Source organism: Papio anubis, chromosome 12 (genome assembly GCF_008728515.1).
Source record: "Papio anubis isolate 15944 chromosome 12, Panubis1.0, whole genome shotgun sequence".
NCBI classification, from domain to species: Eukaryota; Metazoa; Chordata; class Mammalia; order Primates; family Cercopithecidae; genus Papio; species Papio anubis.
In genome coordinates, this window is record NC_044987.1 from 74001337 (window position 1) to 74024915 (window position 23579).

General features: G+C 36.0%; 1 protein-coding gene and 1 pseudogene across 3 annotated transcripts in view; one reads left to right on the forward strand and one right to left on the reverse strand.

Annotated features, from left to right (window-relative positions):
• PDE3B (phosphodiesterase 3B) overlaps nucleotides 1-23579 on the forward strand; it is a 215091-nt gene that overhangs the window by 12073 nt on the left and 179439 nt on the right. The gene's annotated exons all lie outside the window — the stretch shown is intronic.
• LOC103877648 lies at nucleotides 13594-14121 on the reverse strand (annotated as a pseudogene).

Here is a 23579-nt window from a genome sequence, read left to right on the forward strand (position 1 = left end):
ATTTATAGTGTAAAACTGTATGCATCTGATTTGTATGTGGTGATTTTTGTATATTTCAGCTTTGCTGAATTTGTTTGTTCTGATAGTTTTTTTTTGTGAAATCTTCAGGGTCTTCATTTAGTTTTTGACCCCTAAAATTAGTGCTGCATATGTAGACTGAGAAACCTCAAGTAAAAATTTAAATTGGCCTCAAGTTGGTAATGCTCCAAGGCAATGGTTAGAAGCAAATTCAGATTCTCCAAGGCCTCAAATAATTCCTACAGATAAAATCTCAAGGAAATTGAGCAATGCTTAGTCAAAAATCCACAAATCAGGCAAGGAAACAAGGCACTATGAATCAGAACCTAAGAAAAGTACACAACAAAAACACATCCACCAAAGCTTCAGATTATATAAGAAATATAAAAACGCACTTATTATGATTAAAGAAATAAAATAGAGACCTGAAAAAAAATGTTTGGGGGACAGGTGATTAAAAAAACTGTCACTAGCCGAGTGTGGTGGTTCATGCCTGTAATCCCAGCACTTTGGGAGGCCGAGGTGGGTAGATGGCTTGAATCCAGAAGTTCGAGACCAGCCTGGGCAACATGGCAAAACCCTGTCTCTACAAGATGCAAAATATTAGCTGGGTATGGTGGCGAATGCCTGTAGTCGCAGCTACCTGGGAGGCTAATGTGGGAGCATCTCCTGAGCTGGGGAGGTCGAGGCTGCAGTGAGCTCTGATTGTACTACTGCATTGCTGCCTGAGTGACAGAGTGAGACTCTGCCTCAAGTAAAACCCCCCAAAATCCCAAAACACACACAAAAATAGTCATATAGATCAGAAGAGTTGGAGAATAAGAAGTAAAGTATAACTTAGACTTAATTGAAGTTTGAAAAGGGGATAATAAAATGGAGAGGAAGAAACATTTGAAAAGACAATGGCTGTAAAATAACATTTTATAGAACTGATGAAAAATGCCAAGTTTTTGTCCAGAAAGTTCACTGAATCTCAAGCAGAATAAATTAAAAGAAACCCATACGTTATTGCAAAATTGCAGAACCTTAAAGAAAAAGATAACCACTAAAAGAACTCAGAACAGAGAAATTACCTTCAAAAGAATGAATGGCAGTTTTACTGAAAGGTGACTTATCAGTAGCCACAGTGGAATCTATAAAACAGTGGAATATCAACCGACAGGTGCTGAGAGAAAATAACTGTCAAACTAGAAATCAGTGCCCTGCAGCACTATCTCCCTAGGAAAAGTGCAAGCTAAAACAATTTTAGAAAAGGAAAAATTGAGGGAGTTTTTACTACTGAAAGTACATACTCAGGCAGAAGAAATGAATGAGATCAAGAAGGTATACTAGTGATAAATATAGGTAACAACAAACACTTATATTGTAAGACATTATTAACAATGCCTTCTAAGAGAACAGGCTAGAACTAAAGTACTAGAAAACAAGAGCATTTACATTGGAAAGAAGAAATTAGAAGAGTATGTTAAAAAGTTATATTTCAATGGGGAGGGCTAAGAGTTTGACTTTAAATCTTGTTTATACACAATAGCTGTCTACACACACACACACACACACATACACACACACAGCTAGTGCAACTGCTGAAATAATAGATATTGTGTGAATGGCTTCCAAACAAATAGATGTGACAAAAGAATTGAGGGAAAACAGGAGAACAAATAAGTAATGTAAGAGAAAAAAGGAGGTCAAAAAAGGAAACCTAGCAAACAGGACAAATACTTAAAGCATGTAAAAAGATAATAGAAATAAATCTAGATACCACCACGAATTACAATAAATATAGAAGCAAAAACTTTTGTGAAAAGAATATAAAGATTGTCCACTTGGATTTTCTGACTGTATACTCTTTGCAAACATAAGAATTTATCAAGGTTGAAAATAAAAGAATGGAAAAAGGACACAAGACACTATAATAAAACTGGTAAAATATTAATATCAGAAAAACTGGGAAAACACTTTGCTAGAGAAAAAGATGATCATTATGTAACTATAAAAGACTGAATTCACCAAGAAGATAAAATTTATAATTGGAGATACCTAATAACATAAATGTCTATGTCTACATATATACATACACATATGTACACACATATAATTGATAACTATTTCCAAATTCACCTACAGTAGAAAGCATTGCTTTTGTATATTATTTATACCTTTAATTCATTCCTATCACATTAATATACTTTTCTTATACTGTCTTAATTAACCTTTCAGTTATTAGCTCCCTTTTTTGAGCACCTCAGTGTGCTAGGTGCTGTGGGGGAATATAAAGATCAGTAAGATATGGTTCTATCCCTAGGGAGTTTATATCTAGTAGACTCAGATGTGCAGATTGGCTCACTGTGAGACACAATTGTGTAATTGCTGTGTTCCAGTCAGAGCACCTCATTGTGGAAGGCCAAAGAGTGATCAATTTTTCGAGGGAGTGTCTTTATAGAGGAGGCATTTGAAGGACATATTATATAAGACTTGATTAAGTAGAGACAGGCGTTGAGACTGGTAAACCATCTGGTAAAGTTCATGACTTTGTTGTAGAAATCAGAATGGAAAGCTAGTAAAGTAAGGAGTGTAGAGTTAGTGTGGGAATGTTACTGGAAAATACTGAAAGATTGGTTGAGAGTAATGTATGGAAGATATTGAATGCCATCCTAAACTTTTTGATTTATTCAGTGGAAGATGTTGGAAGATTTTCAGAAGAGAAGAGACATTTGCTTTATTTAGTTTAGAGAGATTTTTGACAATGGGAAAAGTAGATTGGAGAGTGAAAATATTGGGAGCAGGGAGCCTGTTTATAATCCTTCGTTTGAGAGACTGAGAACAGTGGGAGTGGAAAAGCCCTGGTGATAGGGAAAAAGGAGGTATGAAGATGCTTAAAGTCTTAGTGACTGAAAGTTTAGTGGTGTCGTTAGCTAATGTAGTGAACACTGAAAGATGAGCTGGTTTGGGAGAAATGATAAAGAGCTTGACTTTATTGATTAATGTATGTTCCAGTTTTCACATGTGAATGGTTGATACCTCTTTCACATCTCTAAATGGGATGTAAACTCCCTGAGTGTAAGAACTAAGCATTTCTGTTTTGTATTTATCATTTACATTTTGGAGTTCACAATGGATATCTGTTATTATAGTTATACTTATTGTCATTTCTTACAATATTTCCATGTTAACCTTGAGTGAAGAAAAGAACTGTGGGTAGAGATGAATCCCAATTTCCTACTGTCTTTGGTATTTTCATTAATAGTCAACTATTGCACAGTGGTAAAGCTAGACTACTTGAGTTTAAATGTCATCTCTGCTACTTACAGAATGTTGGACAAGTTATTTAACTTCTCTGTCCCCCAGTTTCTCTGTGTATAAATTAGGGGTAATAACAGTATCTATCTTATTGATGTGAAATAAATGTGATATGAAATGTTGTGAGGATTAAATAAGTTAATAACCTGTAAGTTCTTGGAACAGTGTCTGGCACCTGGCAAGTTTTTCAACAGGTTAGTTGTTATGGCTGTTATTATTAATATTTGAAATTCTCATCCTTGAATTATTTAAGTTTATGCCAAGTTTCTCTAAATCAATGGTAAAACTAATTGAAATTTAGGTCTATGAGACAATCCTTTTTTATTGTCTCAATACTTCTCTTGGAACTGGTATTAAGCAAAAAAGCAAATCCTTTCCATAAGGGATTATATAGGGGAAATTCTTTCAACCAGTGGTCAGTATTTAGGACAACAAAGAAAAGATACAAGGAGTAACTTAAAAAGTGATTAAAAGGGCGGTAATTTGGAAGTTTCAGAGTTAAAGATTAAGAACCTTTGGTCTTCCAGAAACAAAATGTGTCAGCTGCTACAATCATAATTTACTGTCCCATAAGCTTTTTGTTCCAGTTTGTCACTTTGGAGTTGGGAGTACACTGGGAAGTCAAACAAATGTCTTTACCCGTAATTCTTCCTTCACACACTGTCTGTTAAGCATGTTGATAACTATGCAGCACCTCCCCAGGAATGGTAAGAGGGAGATAAAAGATACGGAAACAGAAAGAAGAGAAACTGTGTGTAAAAAAGTGACTCTTCCAACCCTCTTCCTCACTCCAGTCAGTATTAGTCACTTTGCTTTACTGCTTCAGTGTAACATTTTATTCCACTTTTCAGAAAAAGTCTCCTGAAGAGCTTCTACCAGTTAGATGGTGATGGTTCAAAGCAGACAAAAATAAATATGGATAGGAATTTTTACTAATATATGGGAAAATATTTTTCTTTAGAGGAACATACCTACATACGCATTACTAAATACCAGTGTTTATCATTATGTAAGTCATTTTTTGTTTGGTTTTGTTGTAAAAATAAACACCATATAGAAATAACTTTAATATCTGAAAATTCATTTCTTCAGCAACATTACTGGGCATTCTGCTAGGAGCTATAAGGGCTATGAAGAAGAATCATATAATGCCATTGCTCTTAGGAGTTTAATGTAAGATAAAAAGTGAAGATTTTATTTTAAATAATAAAAAAGACAGTGCAATTAATATTGTAGTGTTTGAAAGGTCTCAAAAAATAACACCCAAATTCCCTGCCCAAATTTTGAGAAGAGAGTGACAGATGAGATATCAGAATACCATCTATATTCCTGATAAAACTGTTATTGGAAGGCATGGCTTATTCTGTAGATAGTTTTGCTTTGTAATACCGAACCCCTGAGTTAAACAGACTTACCTGGTCATTAGCAGAATAGGACCAGGAACATTTCCCCTATTTACCTGGAGAGCCTAGCCATAGAGAAGCATTGGAGAACTTCTGCTTCCATCTAGTGGGTAGGCTTCCAAGAGCAAAAAGCAAGGGGTAGAATTATGCTTACATGATTCATTAGTCTAAACTTACCAGTCAGGTATCTTACCAGTCAGGTAACTTACCAGTCAGGTATCACTATCCTCCTGACAGGTAACTTACCAGTCAGGTATCACTATCCTCCTTCTAGGGGATAAATAAGTGGAGGGTAGAGAGAGTCAAAAACTATTTAGTGACAGTTCTTCATAGAAGCCATAGGATTGAGAAAAAGGCATTGCCTCTGTCAACACGATAATAGAAAAAGCTATTTGAAATTCTGACATCTTTTAGACAACAGATATTTTAATTTTTTGCTTGTCACTTTTTTTTTTTTGAGATGGAGTCCTGCTCTTGTCGCCTAAGCTGGAGTAGTGCAATGGCACTATCTCGCCTCACTCCAACCTCCGCCTCCTGGGTTCAAGGATTCTCCTGCCTCACCCTCCCAAGTAGCTGAGATTACAGGCACATGCCACCACTCCCAGCTAATTTTTGTATTTTTAGTAGAGACAGGGGTTTTGCCATGTTGGCCAGGCTGGTCTCGAACTCCCGACCTCGTGGTCCGCCTGCCTCGGCCTCCCAAAGTATTGGGATTACAGGTATGAGCCACTGCGCCCGGCCCTGCATGCCACCTTTCTTGTAACTATAGTGTCTATATAGTTGCATGGAATGTACATAATTTAAAAACTGAGCCTAGATTCTGCCTTTCTTCATTTGTTTCTTTCTCTCAACAAAATTGAGTCACTTATTTCAGTGCCTTTATTGTTGCACTTAATACTCTCTGTCATATTTGGGTTGATAGGCCTTTCCTGTTTCTACATTTTATGTCCTTTAAATGCAGGGACAGTATCTGATTTATTTTTGTAACCCTGGTGCTTGGTATGTATCAAATAGTTTATTGAGTTGAATTATTGGATTAAATACTGTTTTCTTTATCACTTCACAGGCCTTTTTTTTCCTAGATGATACATAATACTCATAATTTCATCACTGAAAGTAACTTGAAGAACAGGATGCCTAAGGAATAAGTTCTTGATGTCACAAAACCCAGCAAAAATCTTCTTCAGCAGGGGAAGCTTACTTTAGGTGAATGCCTCAGTTTATAGGTGAAGCTTGGAAGAGTTTTGCAAGTTGGGAGAATGGAAACTAATGCAGGACATTGTGTGCAGGAGTTACCTCTAAAACAAAAGGAGGGACATGGAATGATAATTTGAGGTGAGATCATAGTGGTGCAGTAGGGTTATAAACAATTTTGACATTACTTTTTCAAATATGACTTGCAGAGTTAAAAATTCCTAGATGTTTGAATGGTTCTCAGTTAACGAGTGTTGATAGAACATTTTCAGTGCTTAGATTGCACTTTTGATTTCTAGGGAGAACTTCATTTTTAACATAAATTTACTAATTTTAATAGTTCACCGAGGAAGAAGATAGTAGTAAAATACTAGTCATAATTATTTAGCAAACTCTGGAAATGTGATTTTTTTTAAAAAAAACTTGTCTTTAAGTTCAGGGGTACATTTGCAGGTTTGCATAGGTAAACTTGTGTCATGGGAGTTTGTTGTACAGATTATTTCACCACCCAGGTATTAAGCCTAGTACCCATTAGTTATTTTTCCTCATCCTCTTCCTCCTCCCACTCTGGTAGGCCCCAGTGTGTGTTGTTCCTCTCTACGTGTTCATGTGTTCTCATCAAGTGCATTTTTGTAAGGTAACTGAAGTTTATCTTTTTACAAGTAATATCTTTTTAATTTAAACACATTTTTGCTGTGACTATTTCTATTATGTTTATCCCTATTTCTGCTTACCCTGAATAGATCTTGATGAAAATAATATATTTCTCTGATAAGTAAGGGTTGTCATTTTAAAAATTAGTAAACATATATTTGACAAAATTATTAACAAGCACTGCAGAAGCAGTTCATACAATCTGCTTGGTAAACTGAGTGATCTCCCAGTTCTGTGTTCCCCCAAATAGTTCACCCACACATTCCATAAAAGGTTCTCTTTAGGCAGATGCAACAATACCCTGAAGGCGTAATTGTTAGCTTTATAGTCAGCATTAAGCAATTAAAATCCTCCAAAATTAATTCCAGACTTGGCTGTAACCCTAAGAGCCATTCTGGAAGACAGAGAATGTAGAGTTTACAAGATCTTATGCCCTGTTTATAAGGGAGGGGAATATCCCCAAAATATTTAGAAGAGTTCACACATATTGAATGCCACTAATTTCAATGACAAGAGCCTATTTCTAATATTCCTTATATTATTGCTTCTAATATTCTTTTTTTTTTTTTTTTTCTTTTTGAGATGGGACTTGCCATGTTGCCCAGGCTGGAGTGCAGTGGCGTGATCTTGTGTCACTGCAACCTCTGCCTCCCAGGCTCAAGCGATCCGCCCACCTCAGCCTCTGGAGTAGCTGGGGCTATAGGCACATGCTGCCATTCCTGGCTAATTTTTTTTTTTGTATTTTGTAGAGAAGAGGTTTTGCCATGTTGCCCATGCTGGTCTTGAACTCCTGAGCTCAAGTTATCTGCCCGCCTTGGCCTCCCAGAGTGCTGGGATTGCAGGCATGAGCCACTATGCCCGGCCCCTTCTAATATTCTAATACTAGAATATTCCTTATAGTATTCTTTCTAATATTTCTTATATTTCTAATATGCCTTACATTAGTCTTTAGGGCTAATAGGAATAGCTTCTGAAGTGCTTATAATAGCTGCTTTGGGAGTGTGGCCTTTCTGATTATATGCTAGCTGATCACCCGTGGAATATAAATTCTTGTTAAATCACATGTTTACATTTAAATAACAAGAAAGGAGAATATAAGCACCCTGAAGATAAGAATTTTTGTCTGTTTTGTTTACTGCCATGTCCAAAATAATGCCTGGTCAATAGTAAAAGCTCAAATAGCTATTGAATGGGTAAATATCACAGTGACTTTGCTGAAGTATTTAAATAAGTTTCAGACATTATAAAAATAAATACATTTTGGCCAAAAGCTTAATTAATGCAAGAGTTAAAAAAAAGAAAGGTTTGAAGCATACAGTCCTATTTCAGGGGGCTCAAGAATTTAAGAGGAAGAAAGGGGGAGACATCCAGGTAAGAGGACATGCATGCTAGCTTTCCAATATTGGATATTATCTACTTTTTCTGAGACAGTATCAACCCTTTGACCATGACACATCTTTTTGTAACAGAGTCCTACTTAAACTCAACATTTAATTGGTACTTGGAGCCAAGAAATATATTGTGGGCCTACATTTTTTGCGTATCTTTTGTGTTATAGCCTCTATACAATCTAAGGACACCTTGTTCTTTCTCTCAAAATCCTTTCTTCACTTTTGAGTAATTTACTTTTGAATTTATAAATACCTCACCTTATTATTCATCATATTATTTGCATTATGTTAAACCCTGGTCAACCCTTAAAATGTTAAAGGAAAGACATTACCATATTTTTTAATGAATACACTAAACTTTTAAGTACAAATACATTTGTCATCAGCCTCTGTAAAGCCATCAAATGTTTGAAAAAAAATTTTAAACAGGAATCAAAGGGTCTAGTTTTAAGAACTTAGCTGCGAATGGATGATATCCTACTCATTTAATAGTTCTCCAAATGAACAGAAAGTATACAATGAAAGGAAGGTCCCTTAGAGGTATGAAATTTTTCTGCAGCACAATCCTGTCTGTCTTCTTTATTCAATAATTTGTAGTCATTTTCAGAATTCATTCCAGAAACCAGCTTATTAGTTTAGATATCAGCACACCGGTCTTGGCAAAAGGCAACCCAAAAATAAACAACACTATGTCAAAAAGGATGAAAAGCCAGCGATCCAACCAGTAGAATTGTTTTGGAAGCCTGTTTGTCTCGGACTGAGACCACATATTAAGCCTTGGCTGTTGCCGTCCATTCTTGCACAAGGCTTCCTGCTCCTGGGGACTCTCCTGACCATCTGCCTCCACCATGCCCACCTGTATCTCACTCCTGCAGGCAAGGTTGCCACTTTTAACACTGTCTTACTGTGCCATGATATATGGATGTCTAACTGGCTTGTAAAGTCTGTTTGCCATATACTAAATGATGTTTCTTACATTTTTATGTTTTTTTTTGAGACAGAGTCTCACTCTGTCACCCAGGCTGGAGTGCAATGGCATGGTCTCGGCTCACTGCAACCTCCGCCTCCCTGGTTCAAGCGATTCTCCTGCCTCAGCCTCCCGAGAAGCTGGGGCTAAAGGTGTGTGCCACCATACTCACCTAATTTTTTTGTATTTTTAGTAGAGACAGGGTTTCACTGTGATAGCCAGGCTGATCTCAAACTCCTGACCTTGTAATCCACTCGCCTCGGTCTCCCCAAGTGCTGGGATTACAGGCGTGAGCTACGGCGCCCAGCCTTTATCTTCTCTTTAACAGTTATTTTGCTTGCTCCTGTTGCTAGATGTTACCAATCTTTATCTCCCCTTTCCCAATTAATTACTGTTTATCAATGGTAGGTCAGGACACTGGTTAACCAAGCTAATTGGAATTCACTGTAAAAGTAAGGATGAAAAGTCCTAGAAGTCTTTCTCGTGGATACAGTATATGGACTTTGTAATATCTGTTTTGATTCCATAGAGAGCTTTTTTTGTTTGTTTTTATAAAGGACTTCTAGATAAATGAGGTGTTAGCCATATTGTTTCAACGTGAACACCTAAATACAGATGTTTTTCTTCTCTTTTTAAATGAGGTGTACGGTACATACTGTAAAGTGAACAAAACAAGTATATAGCTTAACACATTTTTACCTATGTATACATCTCTGTAATTACCACTCAGATAAAAAAGTAGAACATTTTCATACCCTAGTTGGCTTCCTTATGGTCTCTCCCATTTAATAGCCTGTCTCTAAGATGTCCACAGTTCTGACCTTTATCCTAATAGATTATTTTTGCCTGTTTTTGAACTTTCATGGAAACTGAAGTTTAAGTTTCGTATGATTGTCTTGAGTCATGAAGTATTCTTTTGATTTTAAAAAGTTTTATTTTTTTCTATTCTTGAAACATTCCATTTATTCTTGAAACATATCATAGTACCTACTATCGGCAAAATTAATTATTTTAGAGATTAAAAAATGAATAAAATATACCTTACCATCAAGAAACTTGGAGTTTAGTACAAGAAAAGAAATATAAAGGATATATTTAAAAAGTACAGAGAAGGCCTAGGAAAAGAATGATGCTATAAAAGTGAGTGTCCTAATGAAAATAGATGACACACTCAAATGGCTAAAGTAGGGAGAGTTTATGAAGGAATGATTTATAAAAGAGTGGGAAGTGTTAAGAGAACATGGTATGAGTATCTGATGAGCAACAACAGATAGCCATTATCACCTTTAGACATACAAGGGCAGAATACGGAGCTGTTAAGACGCAGATAGTAGCTGTATAGAGGTTCACTTGACAGAAGCTGTGGCTCTGGTAGCAGAGAAGCATCACTAACCAGAGGTGATTTTACATGGGAGCAGGGGTGGATGTGGGTGGGAGATTAGGGGAGAGTAACTACTCCAGGCTCACTTCCTGTCTTTCTGTCTTCTGCTCTTGTCTTCCATTGGTTGACTCCACCCCAAAGACAGAGGGCAAGGTGGGCTTTGGATATAAACAGAGGCTCCTGGGGCACTGAACAGGGTGGAGAAGAATGAAGAATGGATCTGGACAGGCAAATGAAATATTCATAGCACTACCTTTTTTTTTTAAATTATATTTTAAGTTCTAGGGTACAAGTGCACAACGTGCAGGTTGTTACATATGTATACATGTGCCATGTTGGTGTGCTGCACCCATTAACTTGTCTTTTACATTAGGTATTCCTCCTAACGCTATCCCTCCCTCCCCTCCACCCCATGACAGGCCCCAGTGTGTGATGTTCTTCACCCTGTGTCCAAGTGTTCTCATTGTTCAGTTCCCACCTGTGAGTGAGAATATGCAGTGTTTGGTTTTCTGTCCTTCCGATAGCACTACCATTTTTTTAAGGACACAGTATCTGCAGTATTGGAGGAAGGTCCTTTTAGGAAGAATCAAGTAAACAAAAGGTAGAGGAGTATTGAAATAAAGAGTATGTTGAGAAAATGGAAAATATATCAGATAGTTTGGAGTGTGTACTTAATGAAGTAGAATGTACTTAATGAAGAAAAATAGGCATAAAAAGAAAACATAGGTTAGTATTTGTAGACAAATGTTAATCTATAAAGATTAATCTAAAAAGATATATATGCAACATAAATTGCATATCCTCTTATTTATTATTAAGTCTTACATTATGAATATTTTTATAAATACCTGAGAATCAATAGTGCCTTCATCATTAGGTGGAAGACAGTTGGTCGAGTTTTGTGCCTTAGCATGGTTATCTGGGTGATTTACACATAGTGACCTAGTGCAAATAGTACAAAGATCAGGAGTCATTTAGAGAGTGGGGCTTACAGTTAAGAATATAGGTTCTGGATTTGGACCATCTGTGTTTAATTTCTGACTCCAGCACTTTCCAGCTTGATGACCTTAGGCAAGTTATCTAATACGGACTTAATTTTCTCATTTTCAAAATAGGTACAATCATAATCATTTTATTTTACAGTAGTTGTGAGGATTGAGTAATTCACATAAAGTATATAGCCCAGAGCCTAGCAGATATTGTTAATAAATGTTACCTATTTTTTGTTTTTTAATTTAGGAGGGTATTATAGATGTCTTTGAATATTTGAAAGTCTGCCCCATGAAACAGGGATTAAACTTATCTTCATGAGAACCTCTAATATCAGAATCAGGAGTAATGTGTATAAGTAACAGGCAAACAGATTTGGGATTAATATGAGAAAATCTTTTAATAATTATAGAGTTTCTTGACTTAGAATAGGTTAGCTCATGAGATAGTGATTTACATACCAAGGGAAGTTTTCAGGAAAACATCAGGGAGATGTTTTAAAGTATTAATGTCTCAAAATGAGAAAATTAGATAAAAGCTTTAGGATATCTTCCAACCATAATAGTGTATTACTTTATCCTAAAAAATTTGTGAAAATCAAAGTTCTAGGTAAGAGAAAATGTGTTTGATTTCCTTTTCCACATCTCTGTCTGTTCCTCTTGACAATTTCTCTTCCTAACTACCTTCCAACAATCCAGCTTACATGTCATCTTTCTTTGTTTAATGATATGTGTAATTTTTTTTTCCAGAGACAGAGTCTCACCATGTTCCCCAGGCTGGGCGCAAACTCCTGGGCTAGGTGATACTCTTGCCTCAGTCTCCTGAGTAGTTGGTACTACAAGTGCACACCACCATGCCCAGCATATTTAACAATATTTATTGAGCACATACAAATATTGCCCTGGATACTGTGATTAGTACAGTGAACAAGACACATCAGTCTCCTGCCTTAATGGAGCTTTAAGAAATTTTAGCAGAGGGAAATAGAAAAATAAAAACACAGTGAAATAGTTTTCAGGTAGTTTTAAGTACTGTGATGCATGAAAAAATAAAACAGAGTAATAGTACAAAGGGATACTAGGGCTTTGGATGGTGGAGGTGGAAGTGGTGCTTTAGGTATGGTAGAAAGGGAAAGCCTCTCTGAAGAGGTGACATTTTAACCAGCATATAAATGTTGAGAAGGAGCTGGTCATGCTGAGGGAAGCACATTCTAGGCAGAAGAAGTAGCAAAGGCCCTGTGGTGGGAAAGATCTTGGCGTGCTTGTTAGAAAGGAAACTGGGTGGCTAGAGAGTGGTAGGAGTGGTAAGAACAGTGTGGATCACATCAGGCCTTATACACCTTGTTAACATTTACATTTCATTCCAATTGCATTCTAATGGCAAGTCATGAGACAATTTTATGGTATAATTTATGTTTAAAAAAGATTATTCTTGCTTGTTTATGGGCTATCGATGGAATAGCTAGAGTGGAAGCAGGAAGATAGGAGGCTGTTGCAGTTATCCAAGTGAGACATAATAGTGACTTGGACTATCTCAGATGACTTTCTCCCCATTCATCCCTGGATAGAATGTCCTTTAAAAAATAATTTATAGGCCAGGCATAGTGGCTCATCCCTGTAATCCTAGGTCTTTGGGAAGCCGAGATGGGAGGATTGCATGAGGCCAGGAGTTTGAGACCAGTTTGGGTAACATAGCAAGACTCTGTCTCTACAAAAAATTAAAAAATTAGCCAGGCATGGTAGTGTGTGCCTGTGTTCCTAGCTACTCAGGGAGCTGAGGTGGGAGGCTCACTTGAGCCCAGGAATTCAAGGCTGCAGTGAGCTGTGATTGTGGCACTGTACTCCAGCCTGGGTGACAGAGTGAGACCTTGTCTTGAAAAAAATATATATATGTATAAATATATATGTATATATGTATGTGTGTGTATATATATTTTATAGTGTTTACCAGATACTACTGTTAAATTATCTTTATATTATATTTTAGTTAGGTATATAATTGGCTTCCTCATTAGATTCTGAGTTTCTTAAGCACAAGGACAATGTCTTATCCCTTTTCTTATTATTTTAGGTAGCATTATAGCACTTTTATTAACTTTGCACTTAATACATTGCTATTAAGTGGATGAATGAAACTTCTATCTGAACACAGGGCTTTCTATAGCTATTACAAATGGCACAGTTAAATTACGTAACTACAATAAGGTAAGCTAGATTTGAGATGGAATTAAAAAAATACCTTCCCATACTTTACACAAATAATCAATGTAGTTTGTATATAGTTTAGGAAAACCTACTAAGAAGGGAATATCCCTGCCACAACTTCATTAACCATATGCTCCTTATTATCTGCATTTCCACGAAATTTCTTGTAATTTGCATAATCCTCAAGAATAGAGTCCACATTCTTCTTGGCAGAAAGTTAAAAGAGCTGTTTTTGCCTGGTAATTAAGTCCCCAGTCATCAACAAGCCATGGTTTTAGCTCTTCAGGAATCTTTACTTTAACTTCAACTCCGTTCATGAATGTTTCCTCATTTTCAACAGTAGGATCTACCCGGGCCCTTTTCTTCCGAGGAGGCTGAGGAGTCTCACTGGTACTGCCACCATCTCCATTTCCAGGGGTTTTCTGTTTGTTCTTTTTTGTTTTCACTTCAACATTTTTCTGTTGGAGACCAGATGTCTTCTTTCCTGGGGCAGTCCCTCTCATCTTCTCCTCTGCATACTGCTCTCGATTGGCTTTTTGAAGTTCTCACTGTTTCTGCAAAGTGGTATCCTCGTATTTGAGTACTCTGCTCTCCGGAACCCACTCATCCCAATTTTAATTCCAACAACTGTAATGTATAAAGTATTTCACTTGTTTGTCTTTTTTGGCAACCTTTACACACTTTGTTACTTGAAGAAGAGGCTCGTGAAAGCACAGCACTCACTCAACCTCCTGGAATTTAGGCTTCGGGTCCTGCTTTGGCGCCGTTTGTAAATGATTTGCTGCCTCCTCCTTCTCCTACCACCCCCAACTAAAACTTTACTAACTTCGATTTTCAGCTAACAATCTACTGTAGTTGCTGTTATTTGAACTACTTAAAGTGAATATGAGGGTAAAAATTAGTTAATTTCTGCTTCTTACTGCCATAGGAAAAATACTGAACTTCTATATAGCACTTATACTTAGGGAGAGGCATCTTGATCCTGATTTCAACTGGGATGGAAAACTGATTTTATTAATATTCTAAGAAAAGCTTTTATTTGTATTTTTATTAAAAATGAAGTTATGTTCAAATGAAAGAGAGTATGTATGAGTCTTGAAAATTCTTACTTTAGGTAAGGCAGGACTACTAATTTTTAAATTATTTTTATAAAGAAACAAGTCTTGCTCACCAAAGGGCTTGTAGAAATGGTGGGCTGGTCGCCCTCATGGCAGGTATAAAGGATATGGATATATAATGTAACCTAATGTATAATACAGTGTAACCTAATATTATCACATATTAGGTTAATATAATTCTTCATCAGGTAGAACTGAAGTTCTCAGAGTTGGACTTGAGGATGAAAAGGTGCTTTAGAACCGTTTAGGCCTTAAGTCTGTGTTTCTGTTTTCGGGACTGTTTCCTAAAGAGAGGTAACCTTTTTTTCCGTTAGATAGTAAATTAGCACCTATTTCTCTATTTCTTAAGAGAAGACATAATCTTTGGGGTCGTTCCTTTATAATCTTGATTAAGTATTTTTTCTTTCTTGTTAATATTGTTGTTCATTTTATTTTTTGCTTATTTTTAAAAAAATTCAGATAATTTACATATAATAAAATGCATGGGCCTAAATGTTGAGTTCAAGTTTTGATGATTATATACACTTATGTAATCATGAACCAAAACAAGATATGGAATCTTTCCTTGAGCTTCTTTCCAGTCAGTTCCATCCAGCTCCTCAGAGATAGCCACTTACTGATTTCTATTACCATAGATTTCTTTTACCTGTTTTTTAACCTCTTCAAATGGAATTATACAGTATGCATTCTTTTGTGTTGAGCATCTTTCACTCCATATACTGTCCTGTAATTCATTCATATTGTTTTGTATATCAATCATATGAATATATTCAATGAATGTGTTCTCTGAATGAATATATTTTATGAGTAGATCACAATTTATTTATTATTCTGTCACAATTTGTTTGTACATTCTTATGTTGATGAATATTTAGGTTTCCAGTTTTTGGCTTATGAATTAGGCTGCTCTGAGCATTCTTGTGCAAGTCTTTTTTGTGGAGACATGTTTTCATTTCTGTTGGGTAAATACCTAAGAGTGAAATTGTTAAGTCAGAGTAGATATGTATTTAACATTAAAAGAAACTGACATATACTTTTTCAAAGTGGTTGTACCATTTACAATCCTACCAGCAATATATGAAAGTTCCAGTTGCTCTACATCCTCACCAACATTTGATGTTGCCATTCTTTTATTTAGCCATATAGTACCCGTGATATTGAATGCCTTTTTATGTTCTTATTGACCATTTATGTATCTTTTGTGAAGTGTTCAAGTCTTTTGCTAATTTTAAAATTGGATTGTTGATTTTCAAAAAATTACTGGTTTGTAGTTGTTTCAGACAGTCATGCGTTGCTTACTCCACGCCTAGGCTATATGTTGTAGCCTATTGCTTCTAAGATACAAACCTGTATAGCATGTTACTGTACTGAATGCTGTAGGCAGTTGTAACACAATGCTAAGTATTTGTATATCTAAACGTATTTGAACGTAGAAAAAGTACGGTAAAAATATGTACACCTGTATAGGGCACTTACCATGAATGGAGCTTGCAGGACTGGAAATTGCTTTTGGTGAGTCAGTGAGTGAGAGGTGAGTGAATGGAAGGTCTAGGACATTACTGTACACTATTATGGACTTTATAAACACTGAACACTTAGGCTTTTGAGTTTTACAATTACTTTATAAAAAAGTAATTACATCACAATGTCATGACAGCTACCACTGAAAGTTTGTTATGTGGCATGTCACTATATTATGGATGTAAGTCCTTTGCCATATGTATGTGTTATGAATATTTTCTCTCAATCTGTTGCTTACCTCTTCATTTTCCAAATGTCTTCTGATAAGCAGACATTTTAATTTTGTTGAAGTCTAATGCACTAATTTTTTTCCTTTACATTTAGTGCTTTTTTTAATACCTTGAGAAATTATTGCTTAAGCATCTCTAAGATACTCTGTTTTCTTCTAGAAGTTTTATGGTATATGATCTAACTTGAAGTAATTTTTTGGGTATGGAGTAAGGCAGGGGGTCAAAGTTTGCTTTTTCCGTGTAGATAACCAGTTGTTCCAGCACCGTTTTGTTAAAAAGACTTGTCTAAAATAAATTGATAGTATAGTTGTTGGTTTACATATAGGATGCTAGCCTTAGTTTTTAGCTTTTTCTGATTTATATTCTAAAAAAAATGAAAACCAGGTATAGAACCTATAATGAGTAAGATGGCACTTGCCTTGTATTTTAGAGTTTTCTGGTGGTGTCATTTTCAGAATACATTTTGAGTTCCTCAGAATAAAGGAAATGAAGCTTATTTCTTTCATTCTCAAGCCAAACCACTCTCTGAGGATTGAGGAAGTAATCCAGGGTTTGATAGGGGCTCATGGCATAAGGTTAGGTAGCCTTTCCAGATTACTTAGTAAAAATAACTTGCATATATGTAATGATACCTTTCTATGTTTTAGATGTTGTTCAAAGCACTGAATTGTAAACATATTCTCACTTAACCTTTCCCTTGAATCTTACGTATTTACCTTTTATTTTTTTAAATTTAAAATAAAAAATTAACAAGTAAAATAGGTATTTTTTGGTGTATGGTTCTATGAATTTTACCATGAGTATAGATTTTGTATATCCTCTACAGCATTCAGGATATAGAGTTGTGTCATTGCTTCCAAAAATTCCTTTGTGCTTTCTATCCCTTTGTAGTTGCGCCTTCCTTCTCTCACTAATCCCTGGTAACTACTAGTCTCTTTTCCTTCACTGTAGTTTTATTTTTTTGATGTCATAAGTGAAGTCACACAGCATGTAACCTTTTGAGACTGGCTTCTTTTATTTAGCATAATGCCTTTGAGATTCATCCAAGATGTTGCATGAACCAGTTTATTCTTTTTTATTGTTAAGTAGTAGTCTGTTGGTTGGATTTACCTGTTTATCCATTCATTCATCCTTTTTTTTCAGGAGGGGAGGACAGAGTTTTGGTCTGTTGCCCAGGCTTCAGTGAGTGCAGTGACATGATCTCGGCTCACTGCAACCTCTGCCTCCCAGGTTCTAGTGATTCTCATGCCACAGCCTCTGGAGTAGCTGGGATTACAGTCATGCACCACCATGCCTGGCTGATTTTTGTATTTTTAGTAGAGACGGAGTTTTGTCCTCTTGGCCGGGCTACTTTTGAACTGACCTCAAGTTGTCTTAGCTTCCCACCTGTCTTAGCTTCCCAAAGTGCTGGGATTACAGGCATGAACCACTGCGCCTGGCCTATCCATTCATTGTTTGAAGAATATTTAGTTTTTTTTCCAGTTGTGTTGATTAGGAATAGAACTGCTGTAAACATTCATGTACAAGTTTTTGTGTGAACATTAGTTTTTATTCCTCTAGTGTAATACCTGAGAGTGGGATTGCTGGGTCATTTGTTAAGTGTGTGTTTAACTTTATAAGAAATTGCCACTGTTTTCCAGAGTGTTCATGCCATTTTGCAGTTTTACCAGCAATGTATGAAATGTGTATGTATGTAGTAGTTCCACATCCTGACCAGCACTTGGTATTGTTAGTATTTGTTATTTTAGTCATTCTACGTGTGTAGTGGTATTGCATTATAATTTAAATTTGCATTTCTTTAATGGATAATGATTTTGAGCATCTGTTTTATATGGGTTTATTTTCATTATATATCATCTTTGGTTAAGTGGATATAAGTCTTTTGTTGGGTTTGTGATTTGTAAATATTTTCTTCCAGTTTGTAGCTTGTTTCTTCATTCTATGAACAGTGTCTTTCAAAGAACCGAAGATTTTAATTTTAATGAAGTTCCGTTTCAGTTTTTTATTTTATAAGTTCTTTTGATGTAATATTTAAGAACTTTTAAACCACAGGACATGCATATTTTTTCTTATGTTTTCTTATAAATCTTATAAAAAAGTTTAATAGCTTTATGTTTTACCTTAAGACCTGTGATCCATTTTGAGTTGATTTTTGTATAAAGTGTTAAGTTTAGGTTTATTTTTTCCTACATGCAGAATTTTAAATTCTAACATCATTTGTTGTAGACTCTCATTTGTTTATCGAATGGCTTTGGCACCTTTGTCAAGAATTAATTTGCTATATTTGTGTGGATTTATTTCTGGGTTATTGATTCTGTCACATTGATCAATGTGTCATTCCCTCTTCCAATATCACACTGTCTTGATTACTAGAAAATTGTGTAGTGTGAATCTTCTTATCTTTTTTTTCAAAATTGTTTGGCCTTTGCATAAACATTTTAAAATCAGCTTGTTTATATCTATGAAAAATTTGGCTGGGATTTTCATTATAATCGCATTAAATTAGTAGAATCAATTTGGGTAGAATTGACATTTTTAGGCTCTTGAGCCTCTATGCTTGGGCCCACTCCCACTCTGTGGAGTGTACTTTCATTTTCAATAAATCTCCACTTTTGTTGCTTCATTCTTTTCTTACTTTGTTTGTGCGTTTTGTCCAATTCTTTGTTCAAGACACCAAGAACCTAGACACCCTCCACTGGTAACACATTTTGGCAAGTCAGTCAGGATGTAAAGTAAGTTTGGGATATTTTTTTTTTCCTTTTCCTTTCTGCTCCATGCAGAGGAATCTCTCCTTCACTTGAGACCCTTGGTGGGCAGCACCTAAACACAGGCAACTGCAGATTTCTGGCTGGGGTCACTCTGAAGGACTCTTTTCTGTCTTTTCCGGTTGTGGTCCCTGATCCCTACATGTGGAGCAGCTCAGGGCCAGCTCACATGTGTTTCAGGCAACTTAAACCTTCTTTTCTTATACTAAAATTTTCCCTTACTCTACTCGACTGGCTAAGGAGAAAAGAAACCCACCTAGCCTCCAGTTCCTAACATTACAGTTCACGGAATGGAGCAAAGTCCACTTTGCACTCTAGTGGAACAGGAAGCATGCTGTTCCACTAGAGTGGAACCAAATGCTCCTCCTTTGCTCCATCACTGTAGTGGAACAGGAAGCACGGGCCTTATCAAATTATAAGGATTCTGAAAGTCAGGGATTACACCTAGGAACCAAAGGAAGGCTCATAGTAGGCCATTGCCTCTGGAGGGAAAACATGCAAAGCAGCACTGGTGCTCACCTGAGGTCAGAGACGTCTGATACTCCAAAGTTTGGACCCTCTTTGGGGTCCAAAGACTGGACCCCAAAGAGGGATGCCCCAGGGGATCCTTCAGACCTCAACCTCTCTGAAGGGAACACCCTTGGCAGAGGTCCTAAGGCCTAGTACTAAGCTCTCCTTAGAATTTTATCTCACAGTTGCAATACTGTTTGGCCCCAGTATTGTTTGGAATCAAGTGTGCTGTTGAATGGGAAAGTGAGATGGAGTTGCATGTATCTAGGCTTTGATGCTGCTGTTCCAAGCAGCGTTGGGCCTGGTTAGTATGTGATGCTCTCCTTTGGTGCTGTTTGGCCCCAGTGTTCTTTGGAGTCTGGGGAGGTTTGACCTTTAAAAATTAAACTGCCATGGAAACTGCTTTACCTGAAATTTTGGTTCACTGCCTTCATTGGATTAACTATTGGGGCAAACAAAAGTAAAACTGGCAAGTTTGTATTGCTATCTCATGGCTAGAGTTCCAAGGTAAAACTATTGAATCTTCATTTATGTGTGTATATACATGTCTAGATATGTTTATTTGTATGTACACTTATTGTTACATGTTCTGTCTACCAAATTGACATATAGGTAGAAGAGTACTCATAAGTTAAATAAGTCTAAGTACTTTTCAAGTTCATGTGACTTAAGTATAACTTTACTAAACAAACTGGTTTTAAAATTATTGGTAAAATAAAAATAGAAATGAGTTGGAAAAAAAAAAAAGAATGGACGTTTTTACTGTTGACTCTTCCAATCCATGGACATGATGTATCTCTTTATTTACTTAGGTCTCCTTTGATTTTATTCATCAGTGTTTTGTAATTTTTAGTATATAAACCCTGTTCACTTTTTGTTCAATTTACATGTAAGTACAGATCCTCCTCAACTTATGATGATGGGGTTATGTATCCAGTTAAACCCATCGTAAGTTGAAAATATTGTAAGTCAAAAACATATTTTTGGCTTATAATATTCTCACCAGTCAAAATCAGGCTTTCAATTTATGGTATTTTCACCAGTGAAAAGCACACTTTTGACTTAATATTTTCAAACTAGTGAAAAGCACATTTTTGACTTAATATTTTTATCCGTTGAAAACACACTTTGAAATTGTGATATTTTCAACTTACAGTGCATTTATCTGGACAAAACCTCATTGTAAGTCAAGGAGCATACCGACTGTATATTGCTTTTGTACCACTGTGATATGGTTTGGCTGTGTTCCCACCCAAATCTCATCTTGAATGTGGCTCCCACAATTCCCATGTGTCATAGGAGGGACCCAGTGGGAAGTAATTGAATCATGGGGGAGGGTCTTTCCTATGCTGTTCTCGTAATAGTGAATAAGTCTCATGAGATGGGATGGTTTTATAAGGGGGAGTTTCCCTGAACAAGTTCTCTCTTGCCTGCCACCATGTATGACATGACTTTGCTACTCCTTTGCCTTCTGCCATGAGTGTGAGGACTTCCCCGCCATGTGGAACTGTGAGTCAATTAATTAAGCCTCTTTCCTTTATAAATTACCCAGTCTCAGGTATGTCTTTATTAGCAGCATGAGAACAGACTAATACACATTGTAAAGCTGAAAAATTGTAAGTTTTACCATCATAGGTTGAGGACTGTCTGTATTTTATTTCTTAGAGCTGTTGTAAATGGTATTTAAAAAGAATTGGTTTCCTGTTGCTCTTTGCTAGTAGTATATAGAAATATGATTGAGTTTTATGTGTTGGCTTTGTATTCTGTGATGCTGCTGAATTCACTTATTAGTTCTAGGAGCATTTTTCGTAGATTTCTTGAGATTTTTCTATGTACAGTTGACCCTAGAATAATGTGGCAAGGTGGAAGTTAGGGGTGCTGATGCCTGAAGCAGTTGAAAATCTACATATAACTTTTGACTCCCCCAAACCTAACTACTGATAGCCTGCTGTTGACTGGAAGTCTCACCAACAACATAAACAGTTAATTAGCATGTATTTTTATGTTATATATATTATATACTATATTTTTACAATAAAGTAAGCTAGAGAAAAGAAAATGTTATTAAGAGAATCACAAGGAAGAGAAAATATGTTTACTGTTTAATACATGGAAGTGTATTATCATAAAGGTCTTCATCCTCACTGTCTTCACATTGAGTAGGCTGGGGAGGTGGAGGAAGAGGAACAGTTAGTCTTTCTGTCTCAGGGGTGGCAGAGGCAGAGGAAAATACACATATAAGTGGACCTGTGCAATTCAAACCTGTTTTCAAGGGTCAACTGTAAATGATAACGTTGTCTGTCAATAGGACAGTTTGATTTCTTTCTTTCTAATCTGTATACCTTTTATTTGTTATTTTCCTGCTTTATTGCACTGGCTAGGACTTCCAGTACCATGATGAATAAGTGAGATGTGATATTATATTTTTTCCTTGGTTCCAATCTAGTAGGAAACTGTTAAATATGATGTTGACTGTAGCTTTTGTGTAGATGCCCTTTATTATGTTGGGGAAGTTCCTTTCAGTTCTTAGTTTGCTGAGAGTTTTTATCATTAATGAATGTTGAATGCTGTCAAATGCCTTTTTTTGCATCAATATGATCACGTGGGTTTGTTTTTAGACTGTTAATATGATGGATTACATTGGTTGATTTAAAAAATATTGAACAGCTTTGCATTCCTTGTATAAATCCCACTTCATTGTGGCATATTCTTATACATTGCTGGATTTGATTTGTTGATATTTTATTAAGGATTTTTGTCATTGTTATGTTCATAATGGACATAGGCCTGTAGTTTTTAATACTGTTTTTTGTATTGAGGTAATAATGGTGACTGTCAAAATGAATTGGGAAGTGTTCCCTCCTCTATTTTCAGAAAAGAGTGTGTAGACCTGGTTTTATTTCTTCTTTTTTTATATTTTTCTTTTATTGATACGTATTATTGATTTTTTTTTTTTTTTTTTGGAGATGGAGTTTGGCTCTTGTTGTCCAGGCTGGAGTGCAATGGTGTGATGTCAGCTCACCACAACCTCTGCCTCCCAGGTTCAAGTGATTCTTCTGCCTCAGCCTCCCAAGTAGCTGGGATTACAGGCATGCACCACCACGCCTGGCTAATTTTTTTCTATTTTTGGTTGAAACAGGGTTTCTCCATGTTGATCAGCCTGGTCTTGAACTCCCGACCTCAGGTGATCCGCCCACCTCAGCCTCCCAGAGTACTGGGATTACAGGCGTGAGCCACCGTGCCTGGCCTGATTTTTTCTTTTAATGTTGGGTTGAATTTGCTAGTGAAACCATCTGGGTCTAATTTTTTTTTCTTTTTCTTTTGTTTTGGAAACTATGTGTTCAACTTATTTAATAGTTATAGAATTATTCAGAACATCTAGCTCATCATTGGTGAGCTTTGGTAGTTTGAATTTTTCAAGTAATTGATTCATTTCATCTAAGTTACTGAATTTATGTGTAAAGTGTTATTTGTAGTGTTGTTTTATTATCCTTTTAATATCTGTGGAGTATATAGTGATATTCCTCTTTTATTCTTGTTACTGGTAATTTATGCATATCTTTTTTTTCTCTATCAGTTTTGTTTGAAGTTTGTCAATTTTTAAATATTTTCAAAGAATGAGATTTGATTTCATTAATTTTCTCCATTGTTTTTCTGTTTTCCTTCTTATTGATGTCTGAGCTGATCATTATTTCTTTTTCTTCTGCTTGCTTTAGGTTTATTTTGTTCTTCTTTTCCTAATTTGTTAAGATGAAAACTTAGATGATTTATTTTAGATTTTTCTTCTTTTCTAATATAAGCATTAGATTCTTTGAGTTTCCCTCTAAGCACTATGCTGTGTGCCATAAATTCTGATACACATTGCATTTTAGTTTTTATTTGGTTCAGACTATCTTCTGATTTCTCATTAAACTTCCCTTTGAATGCTGGCTT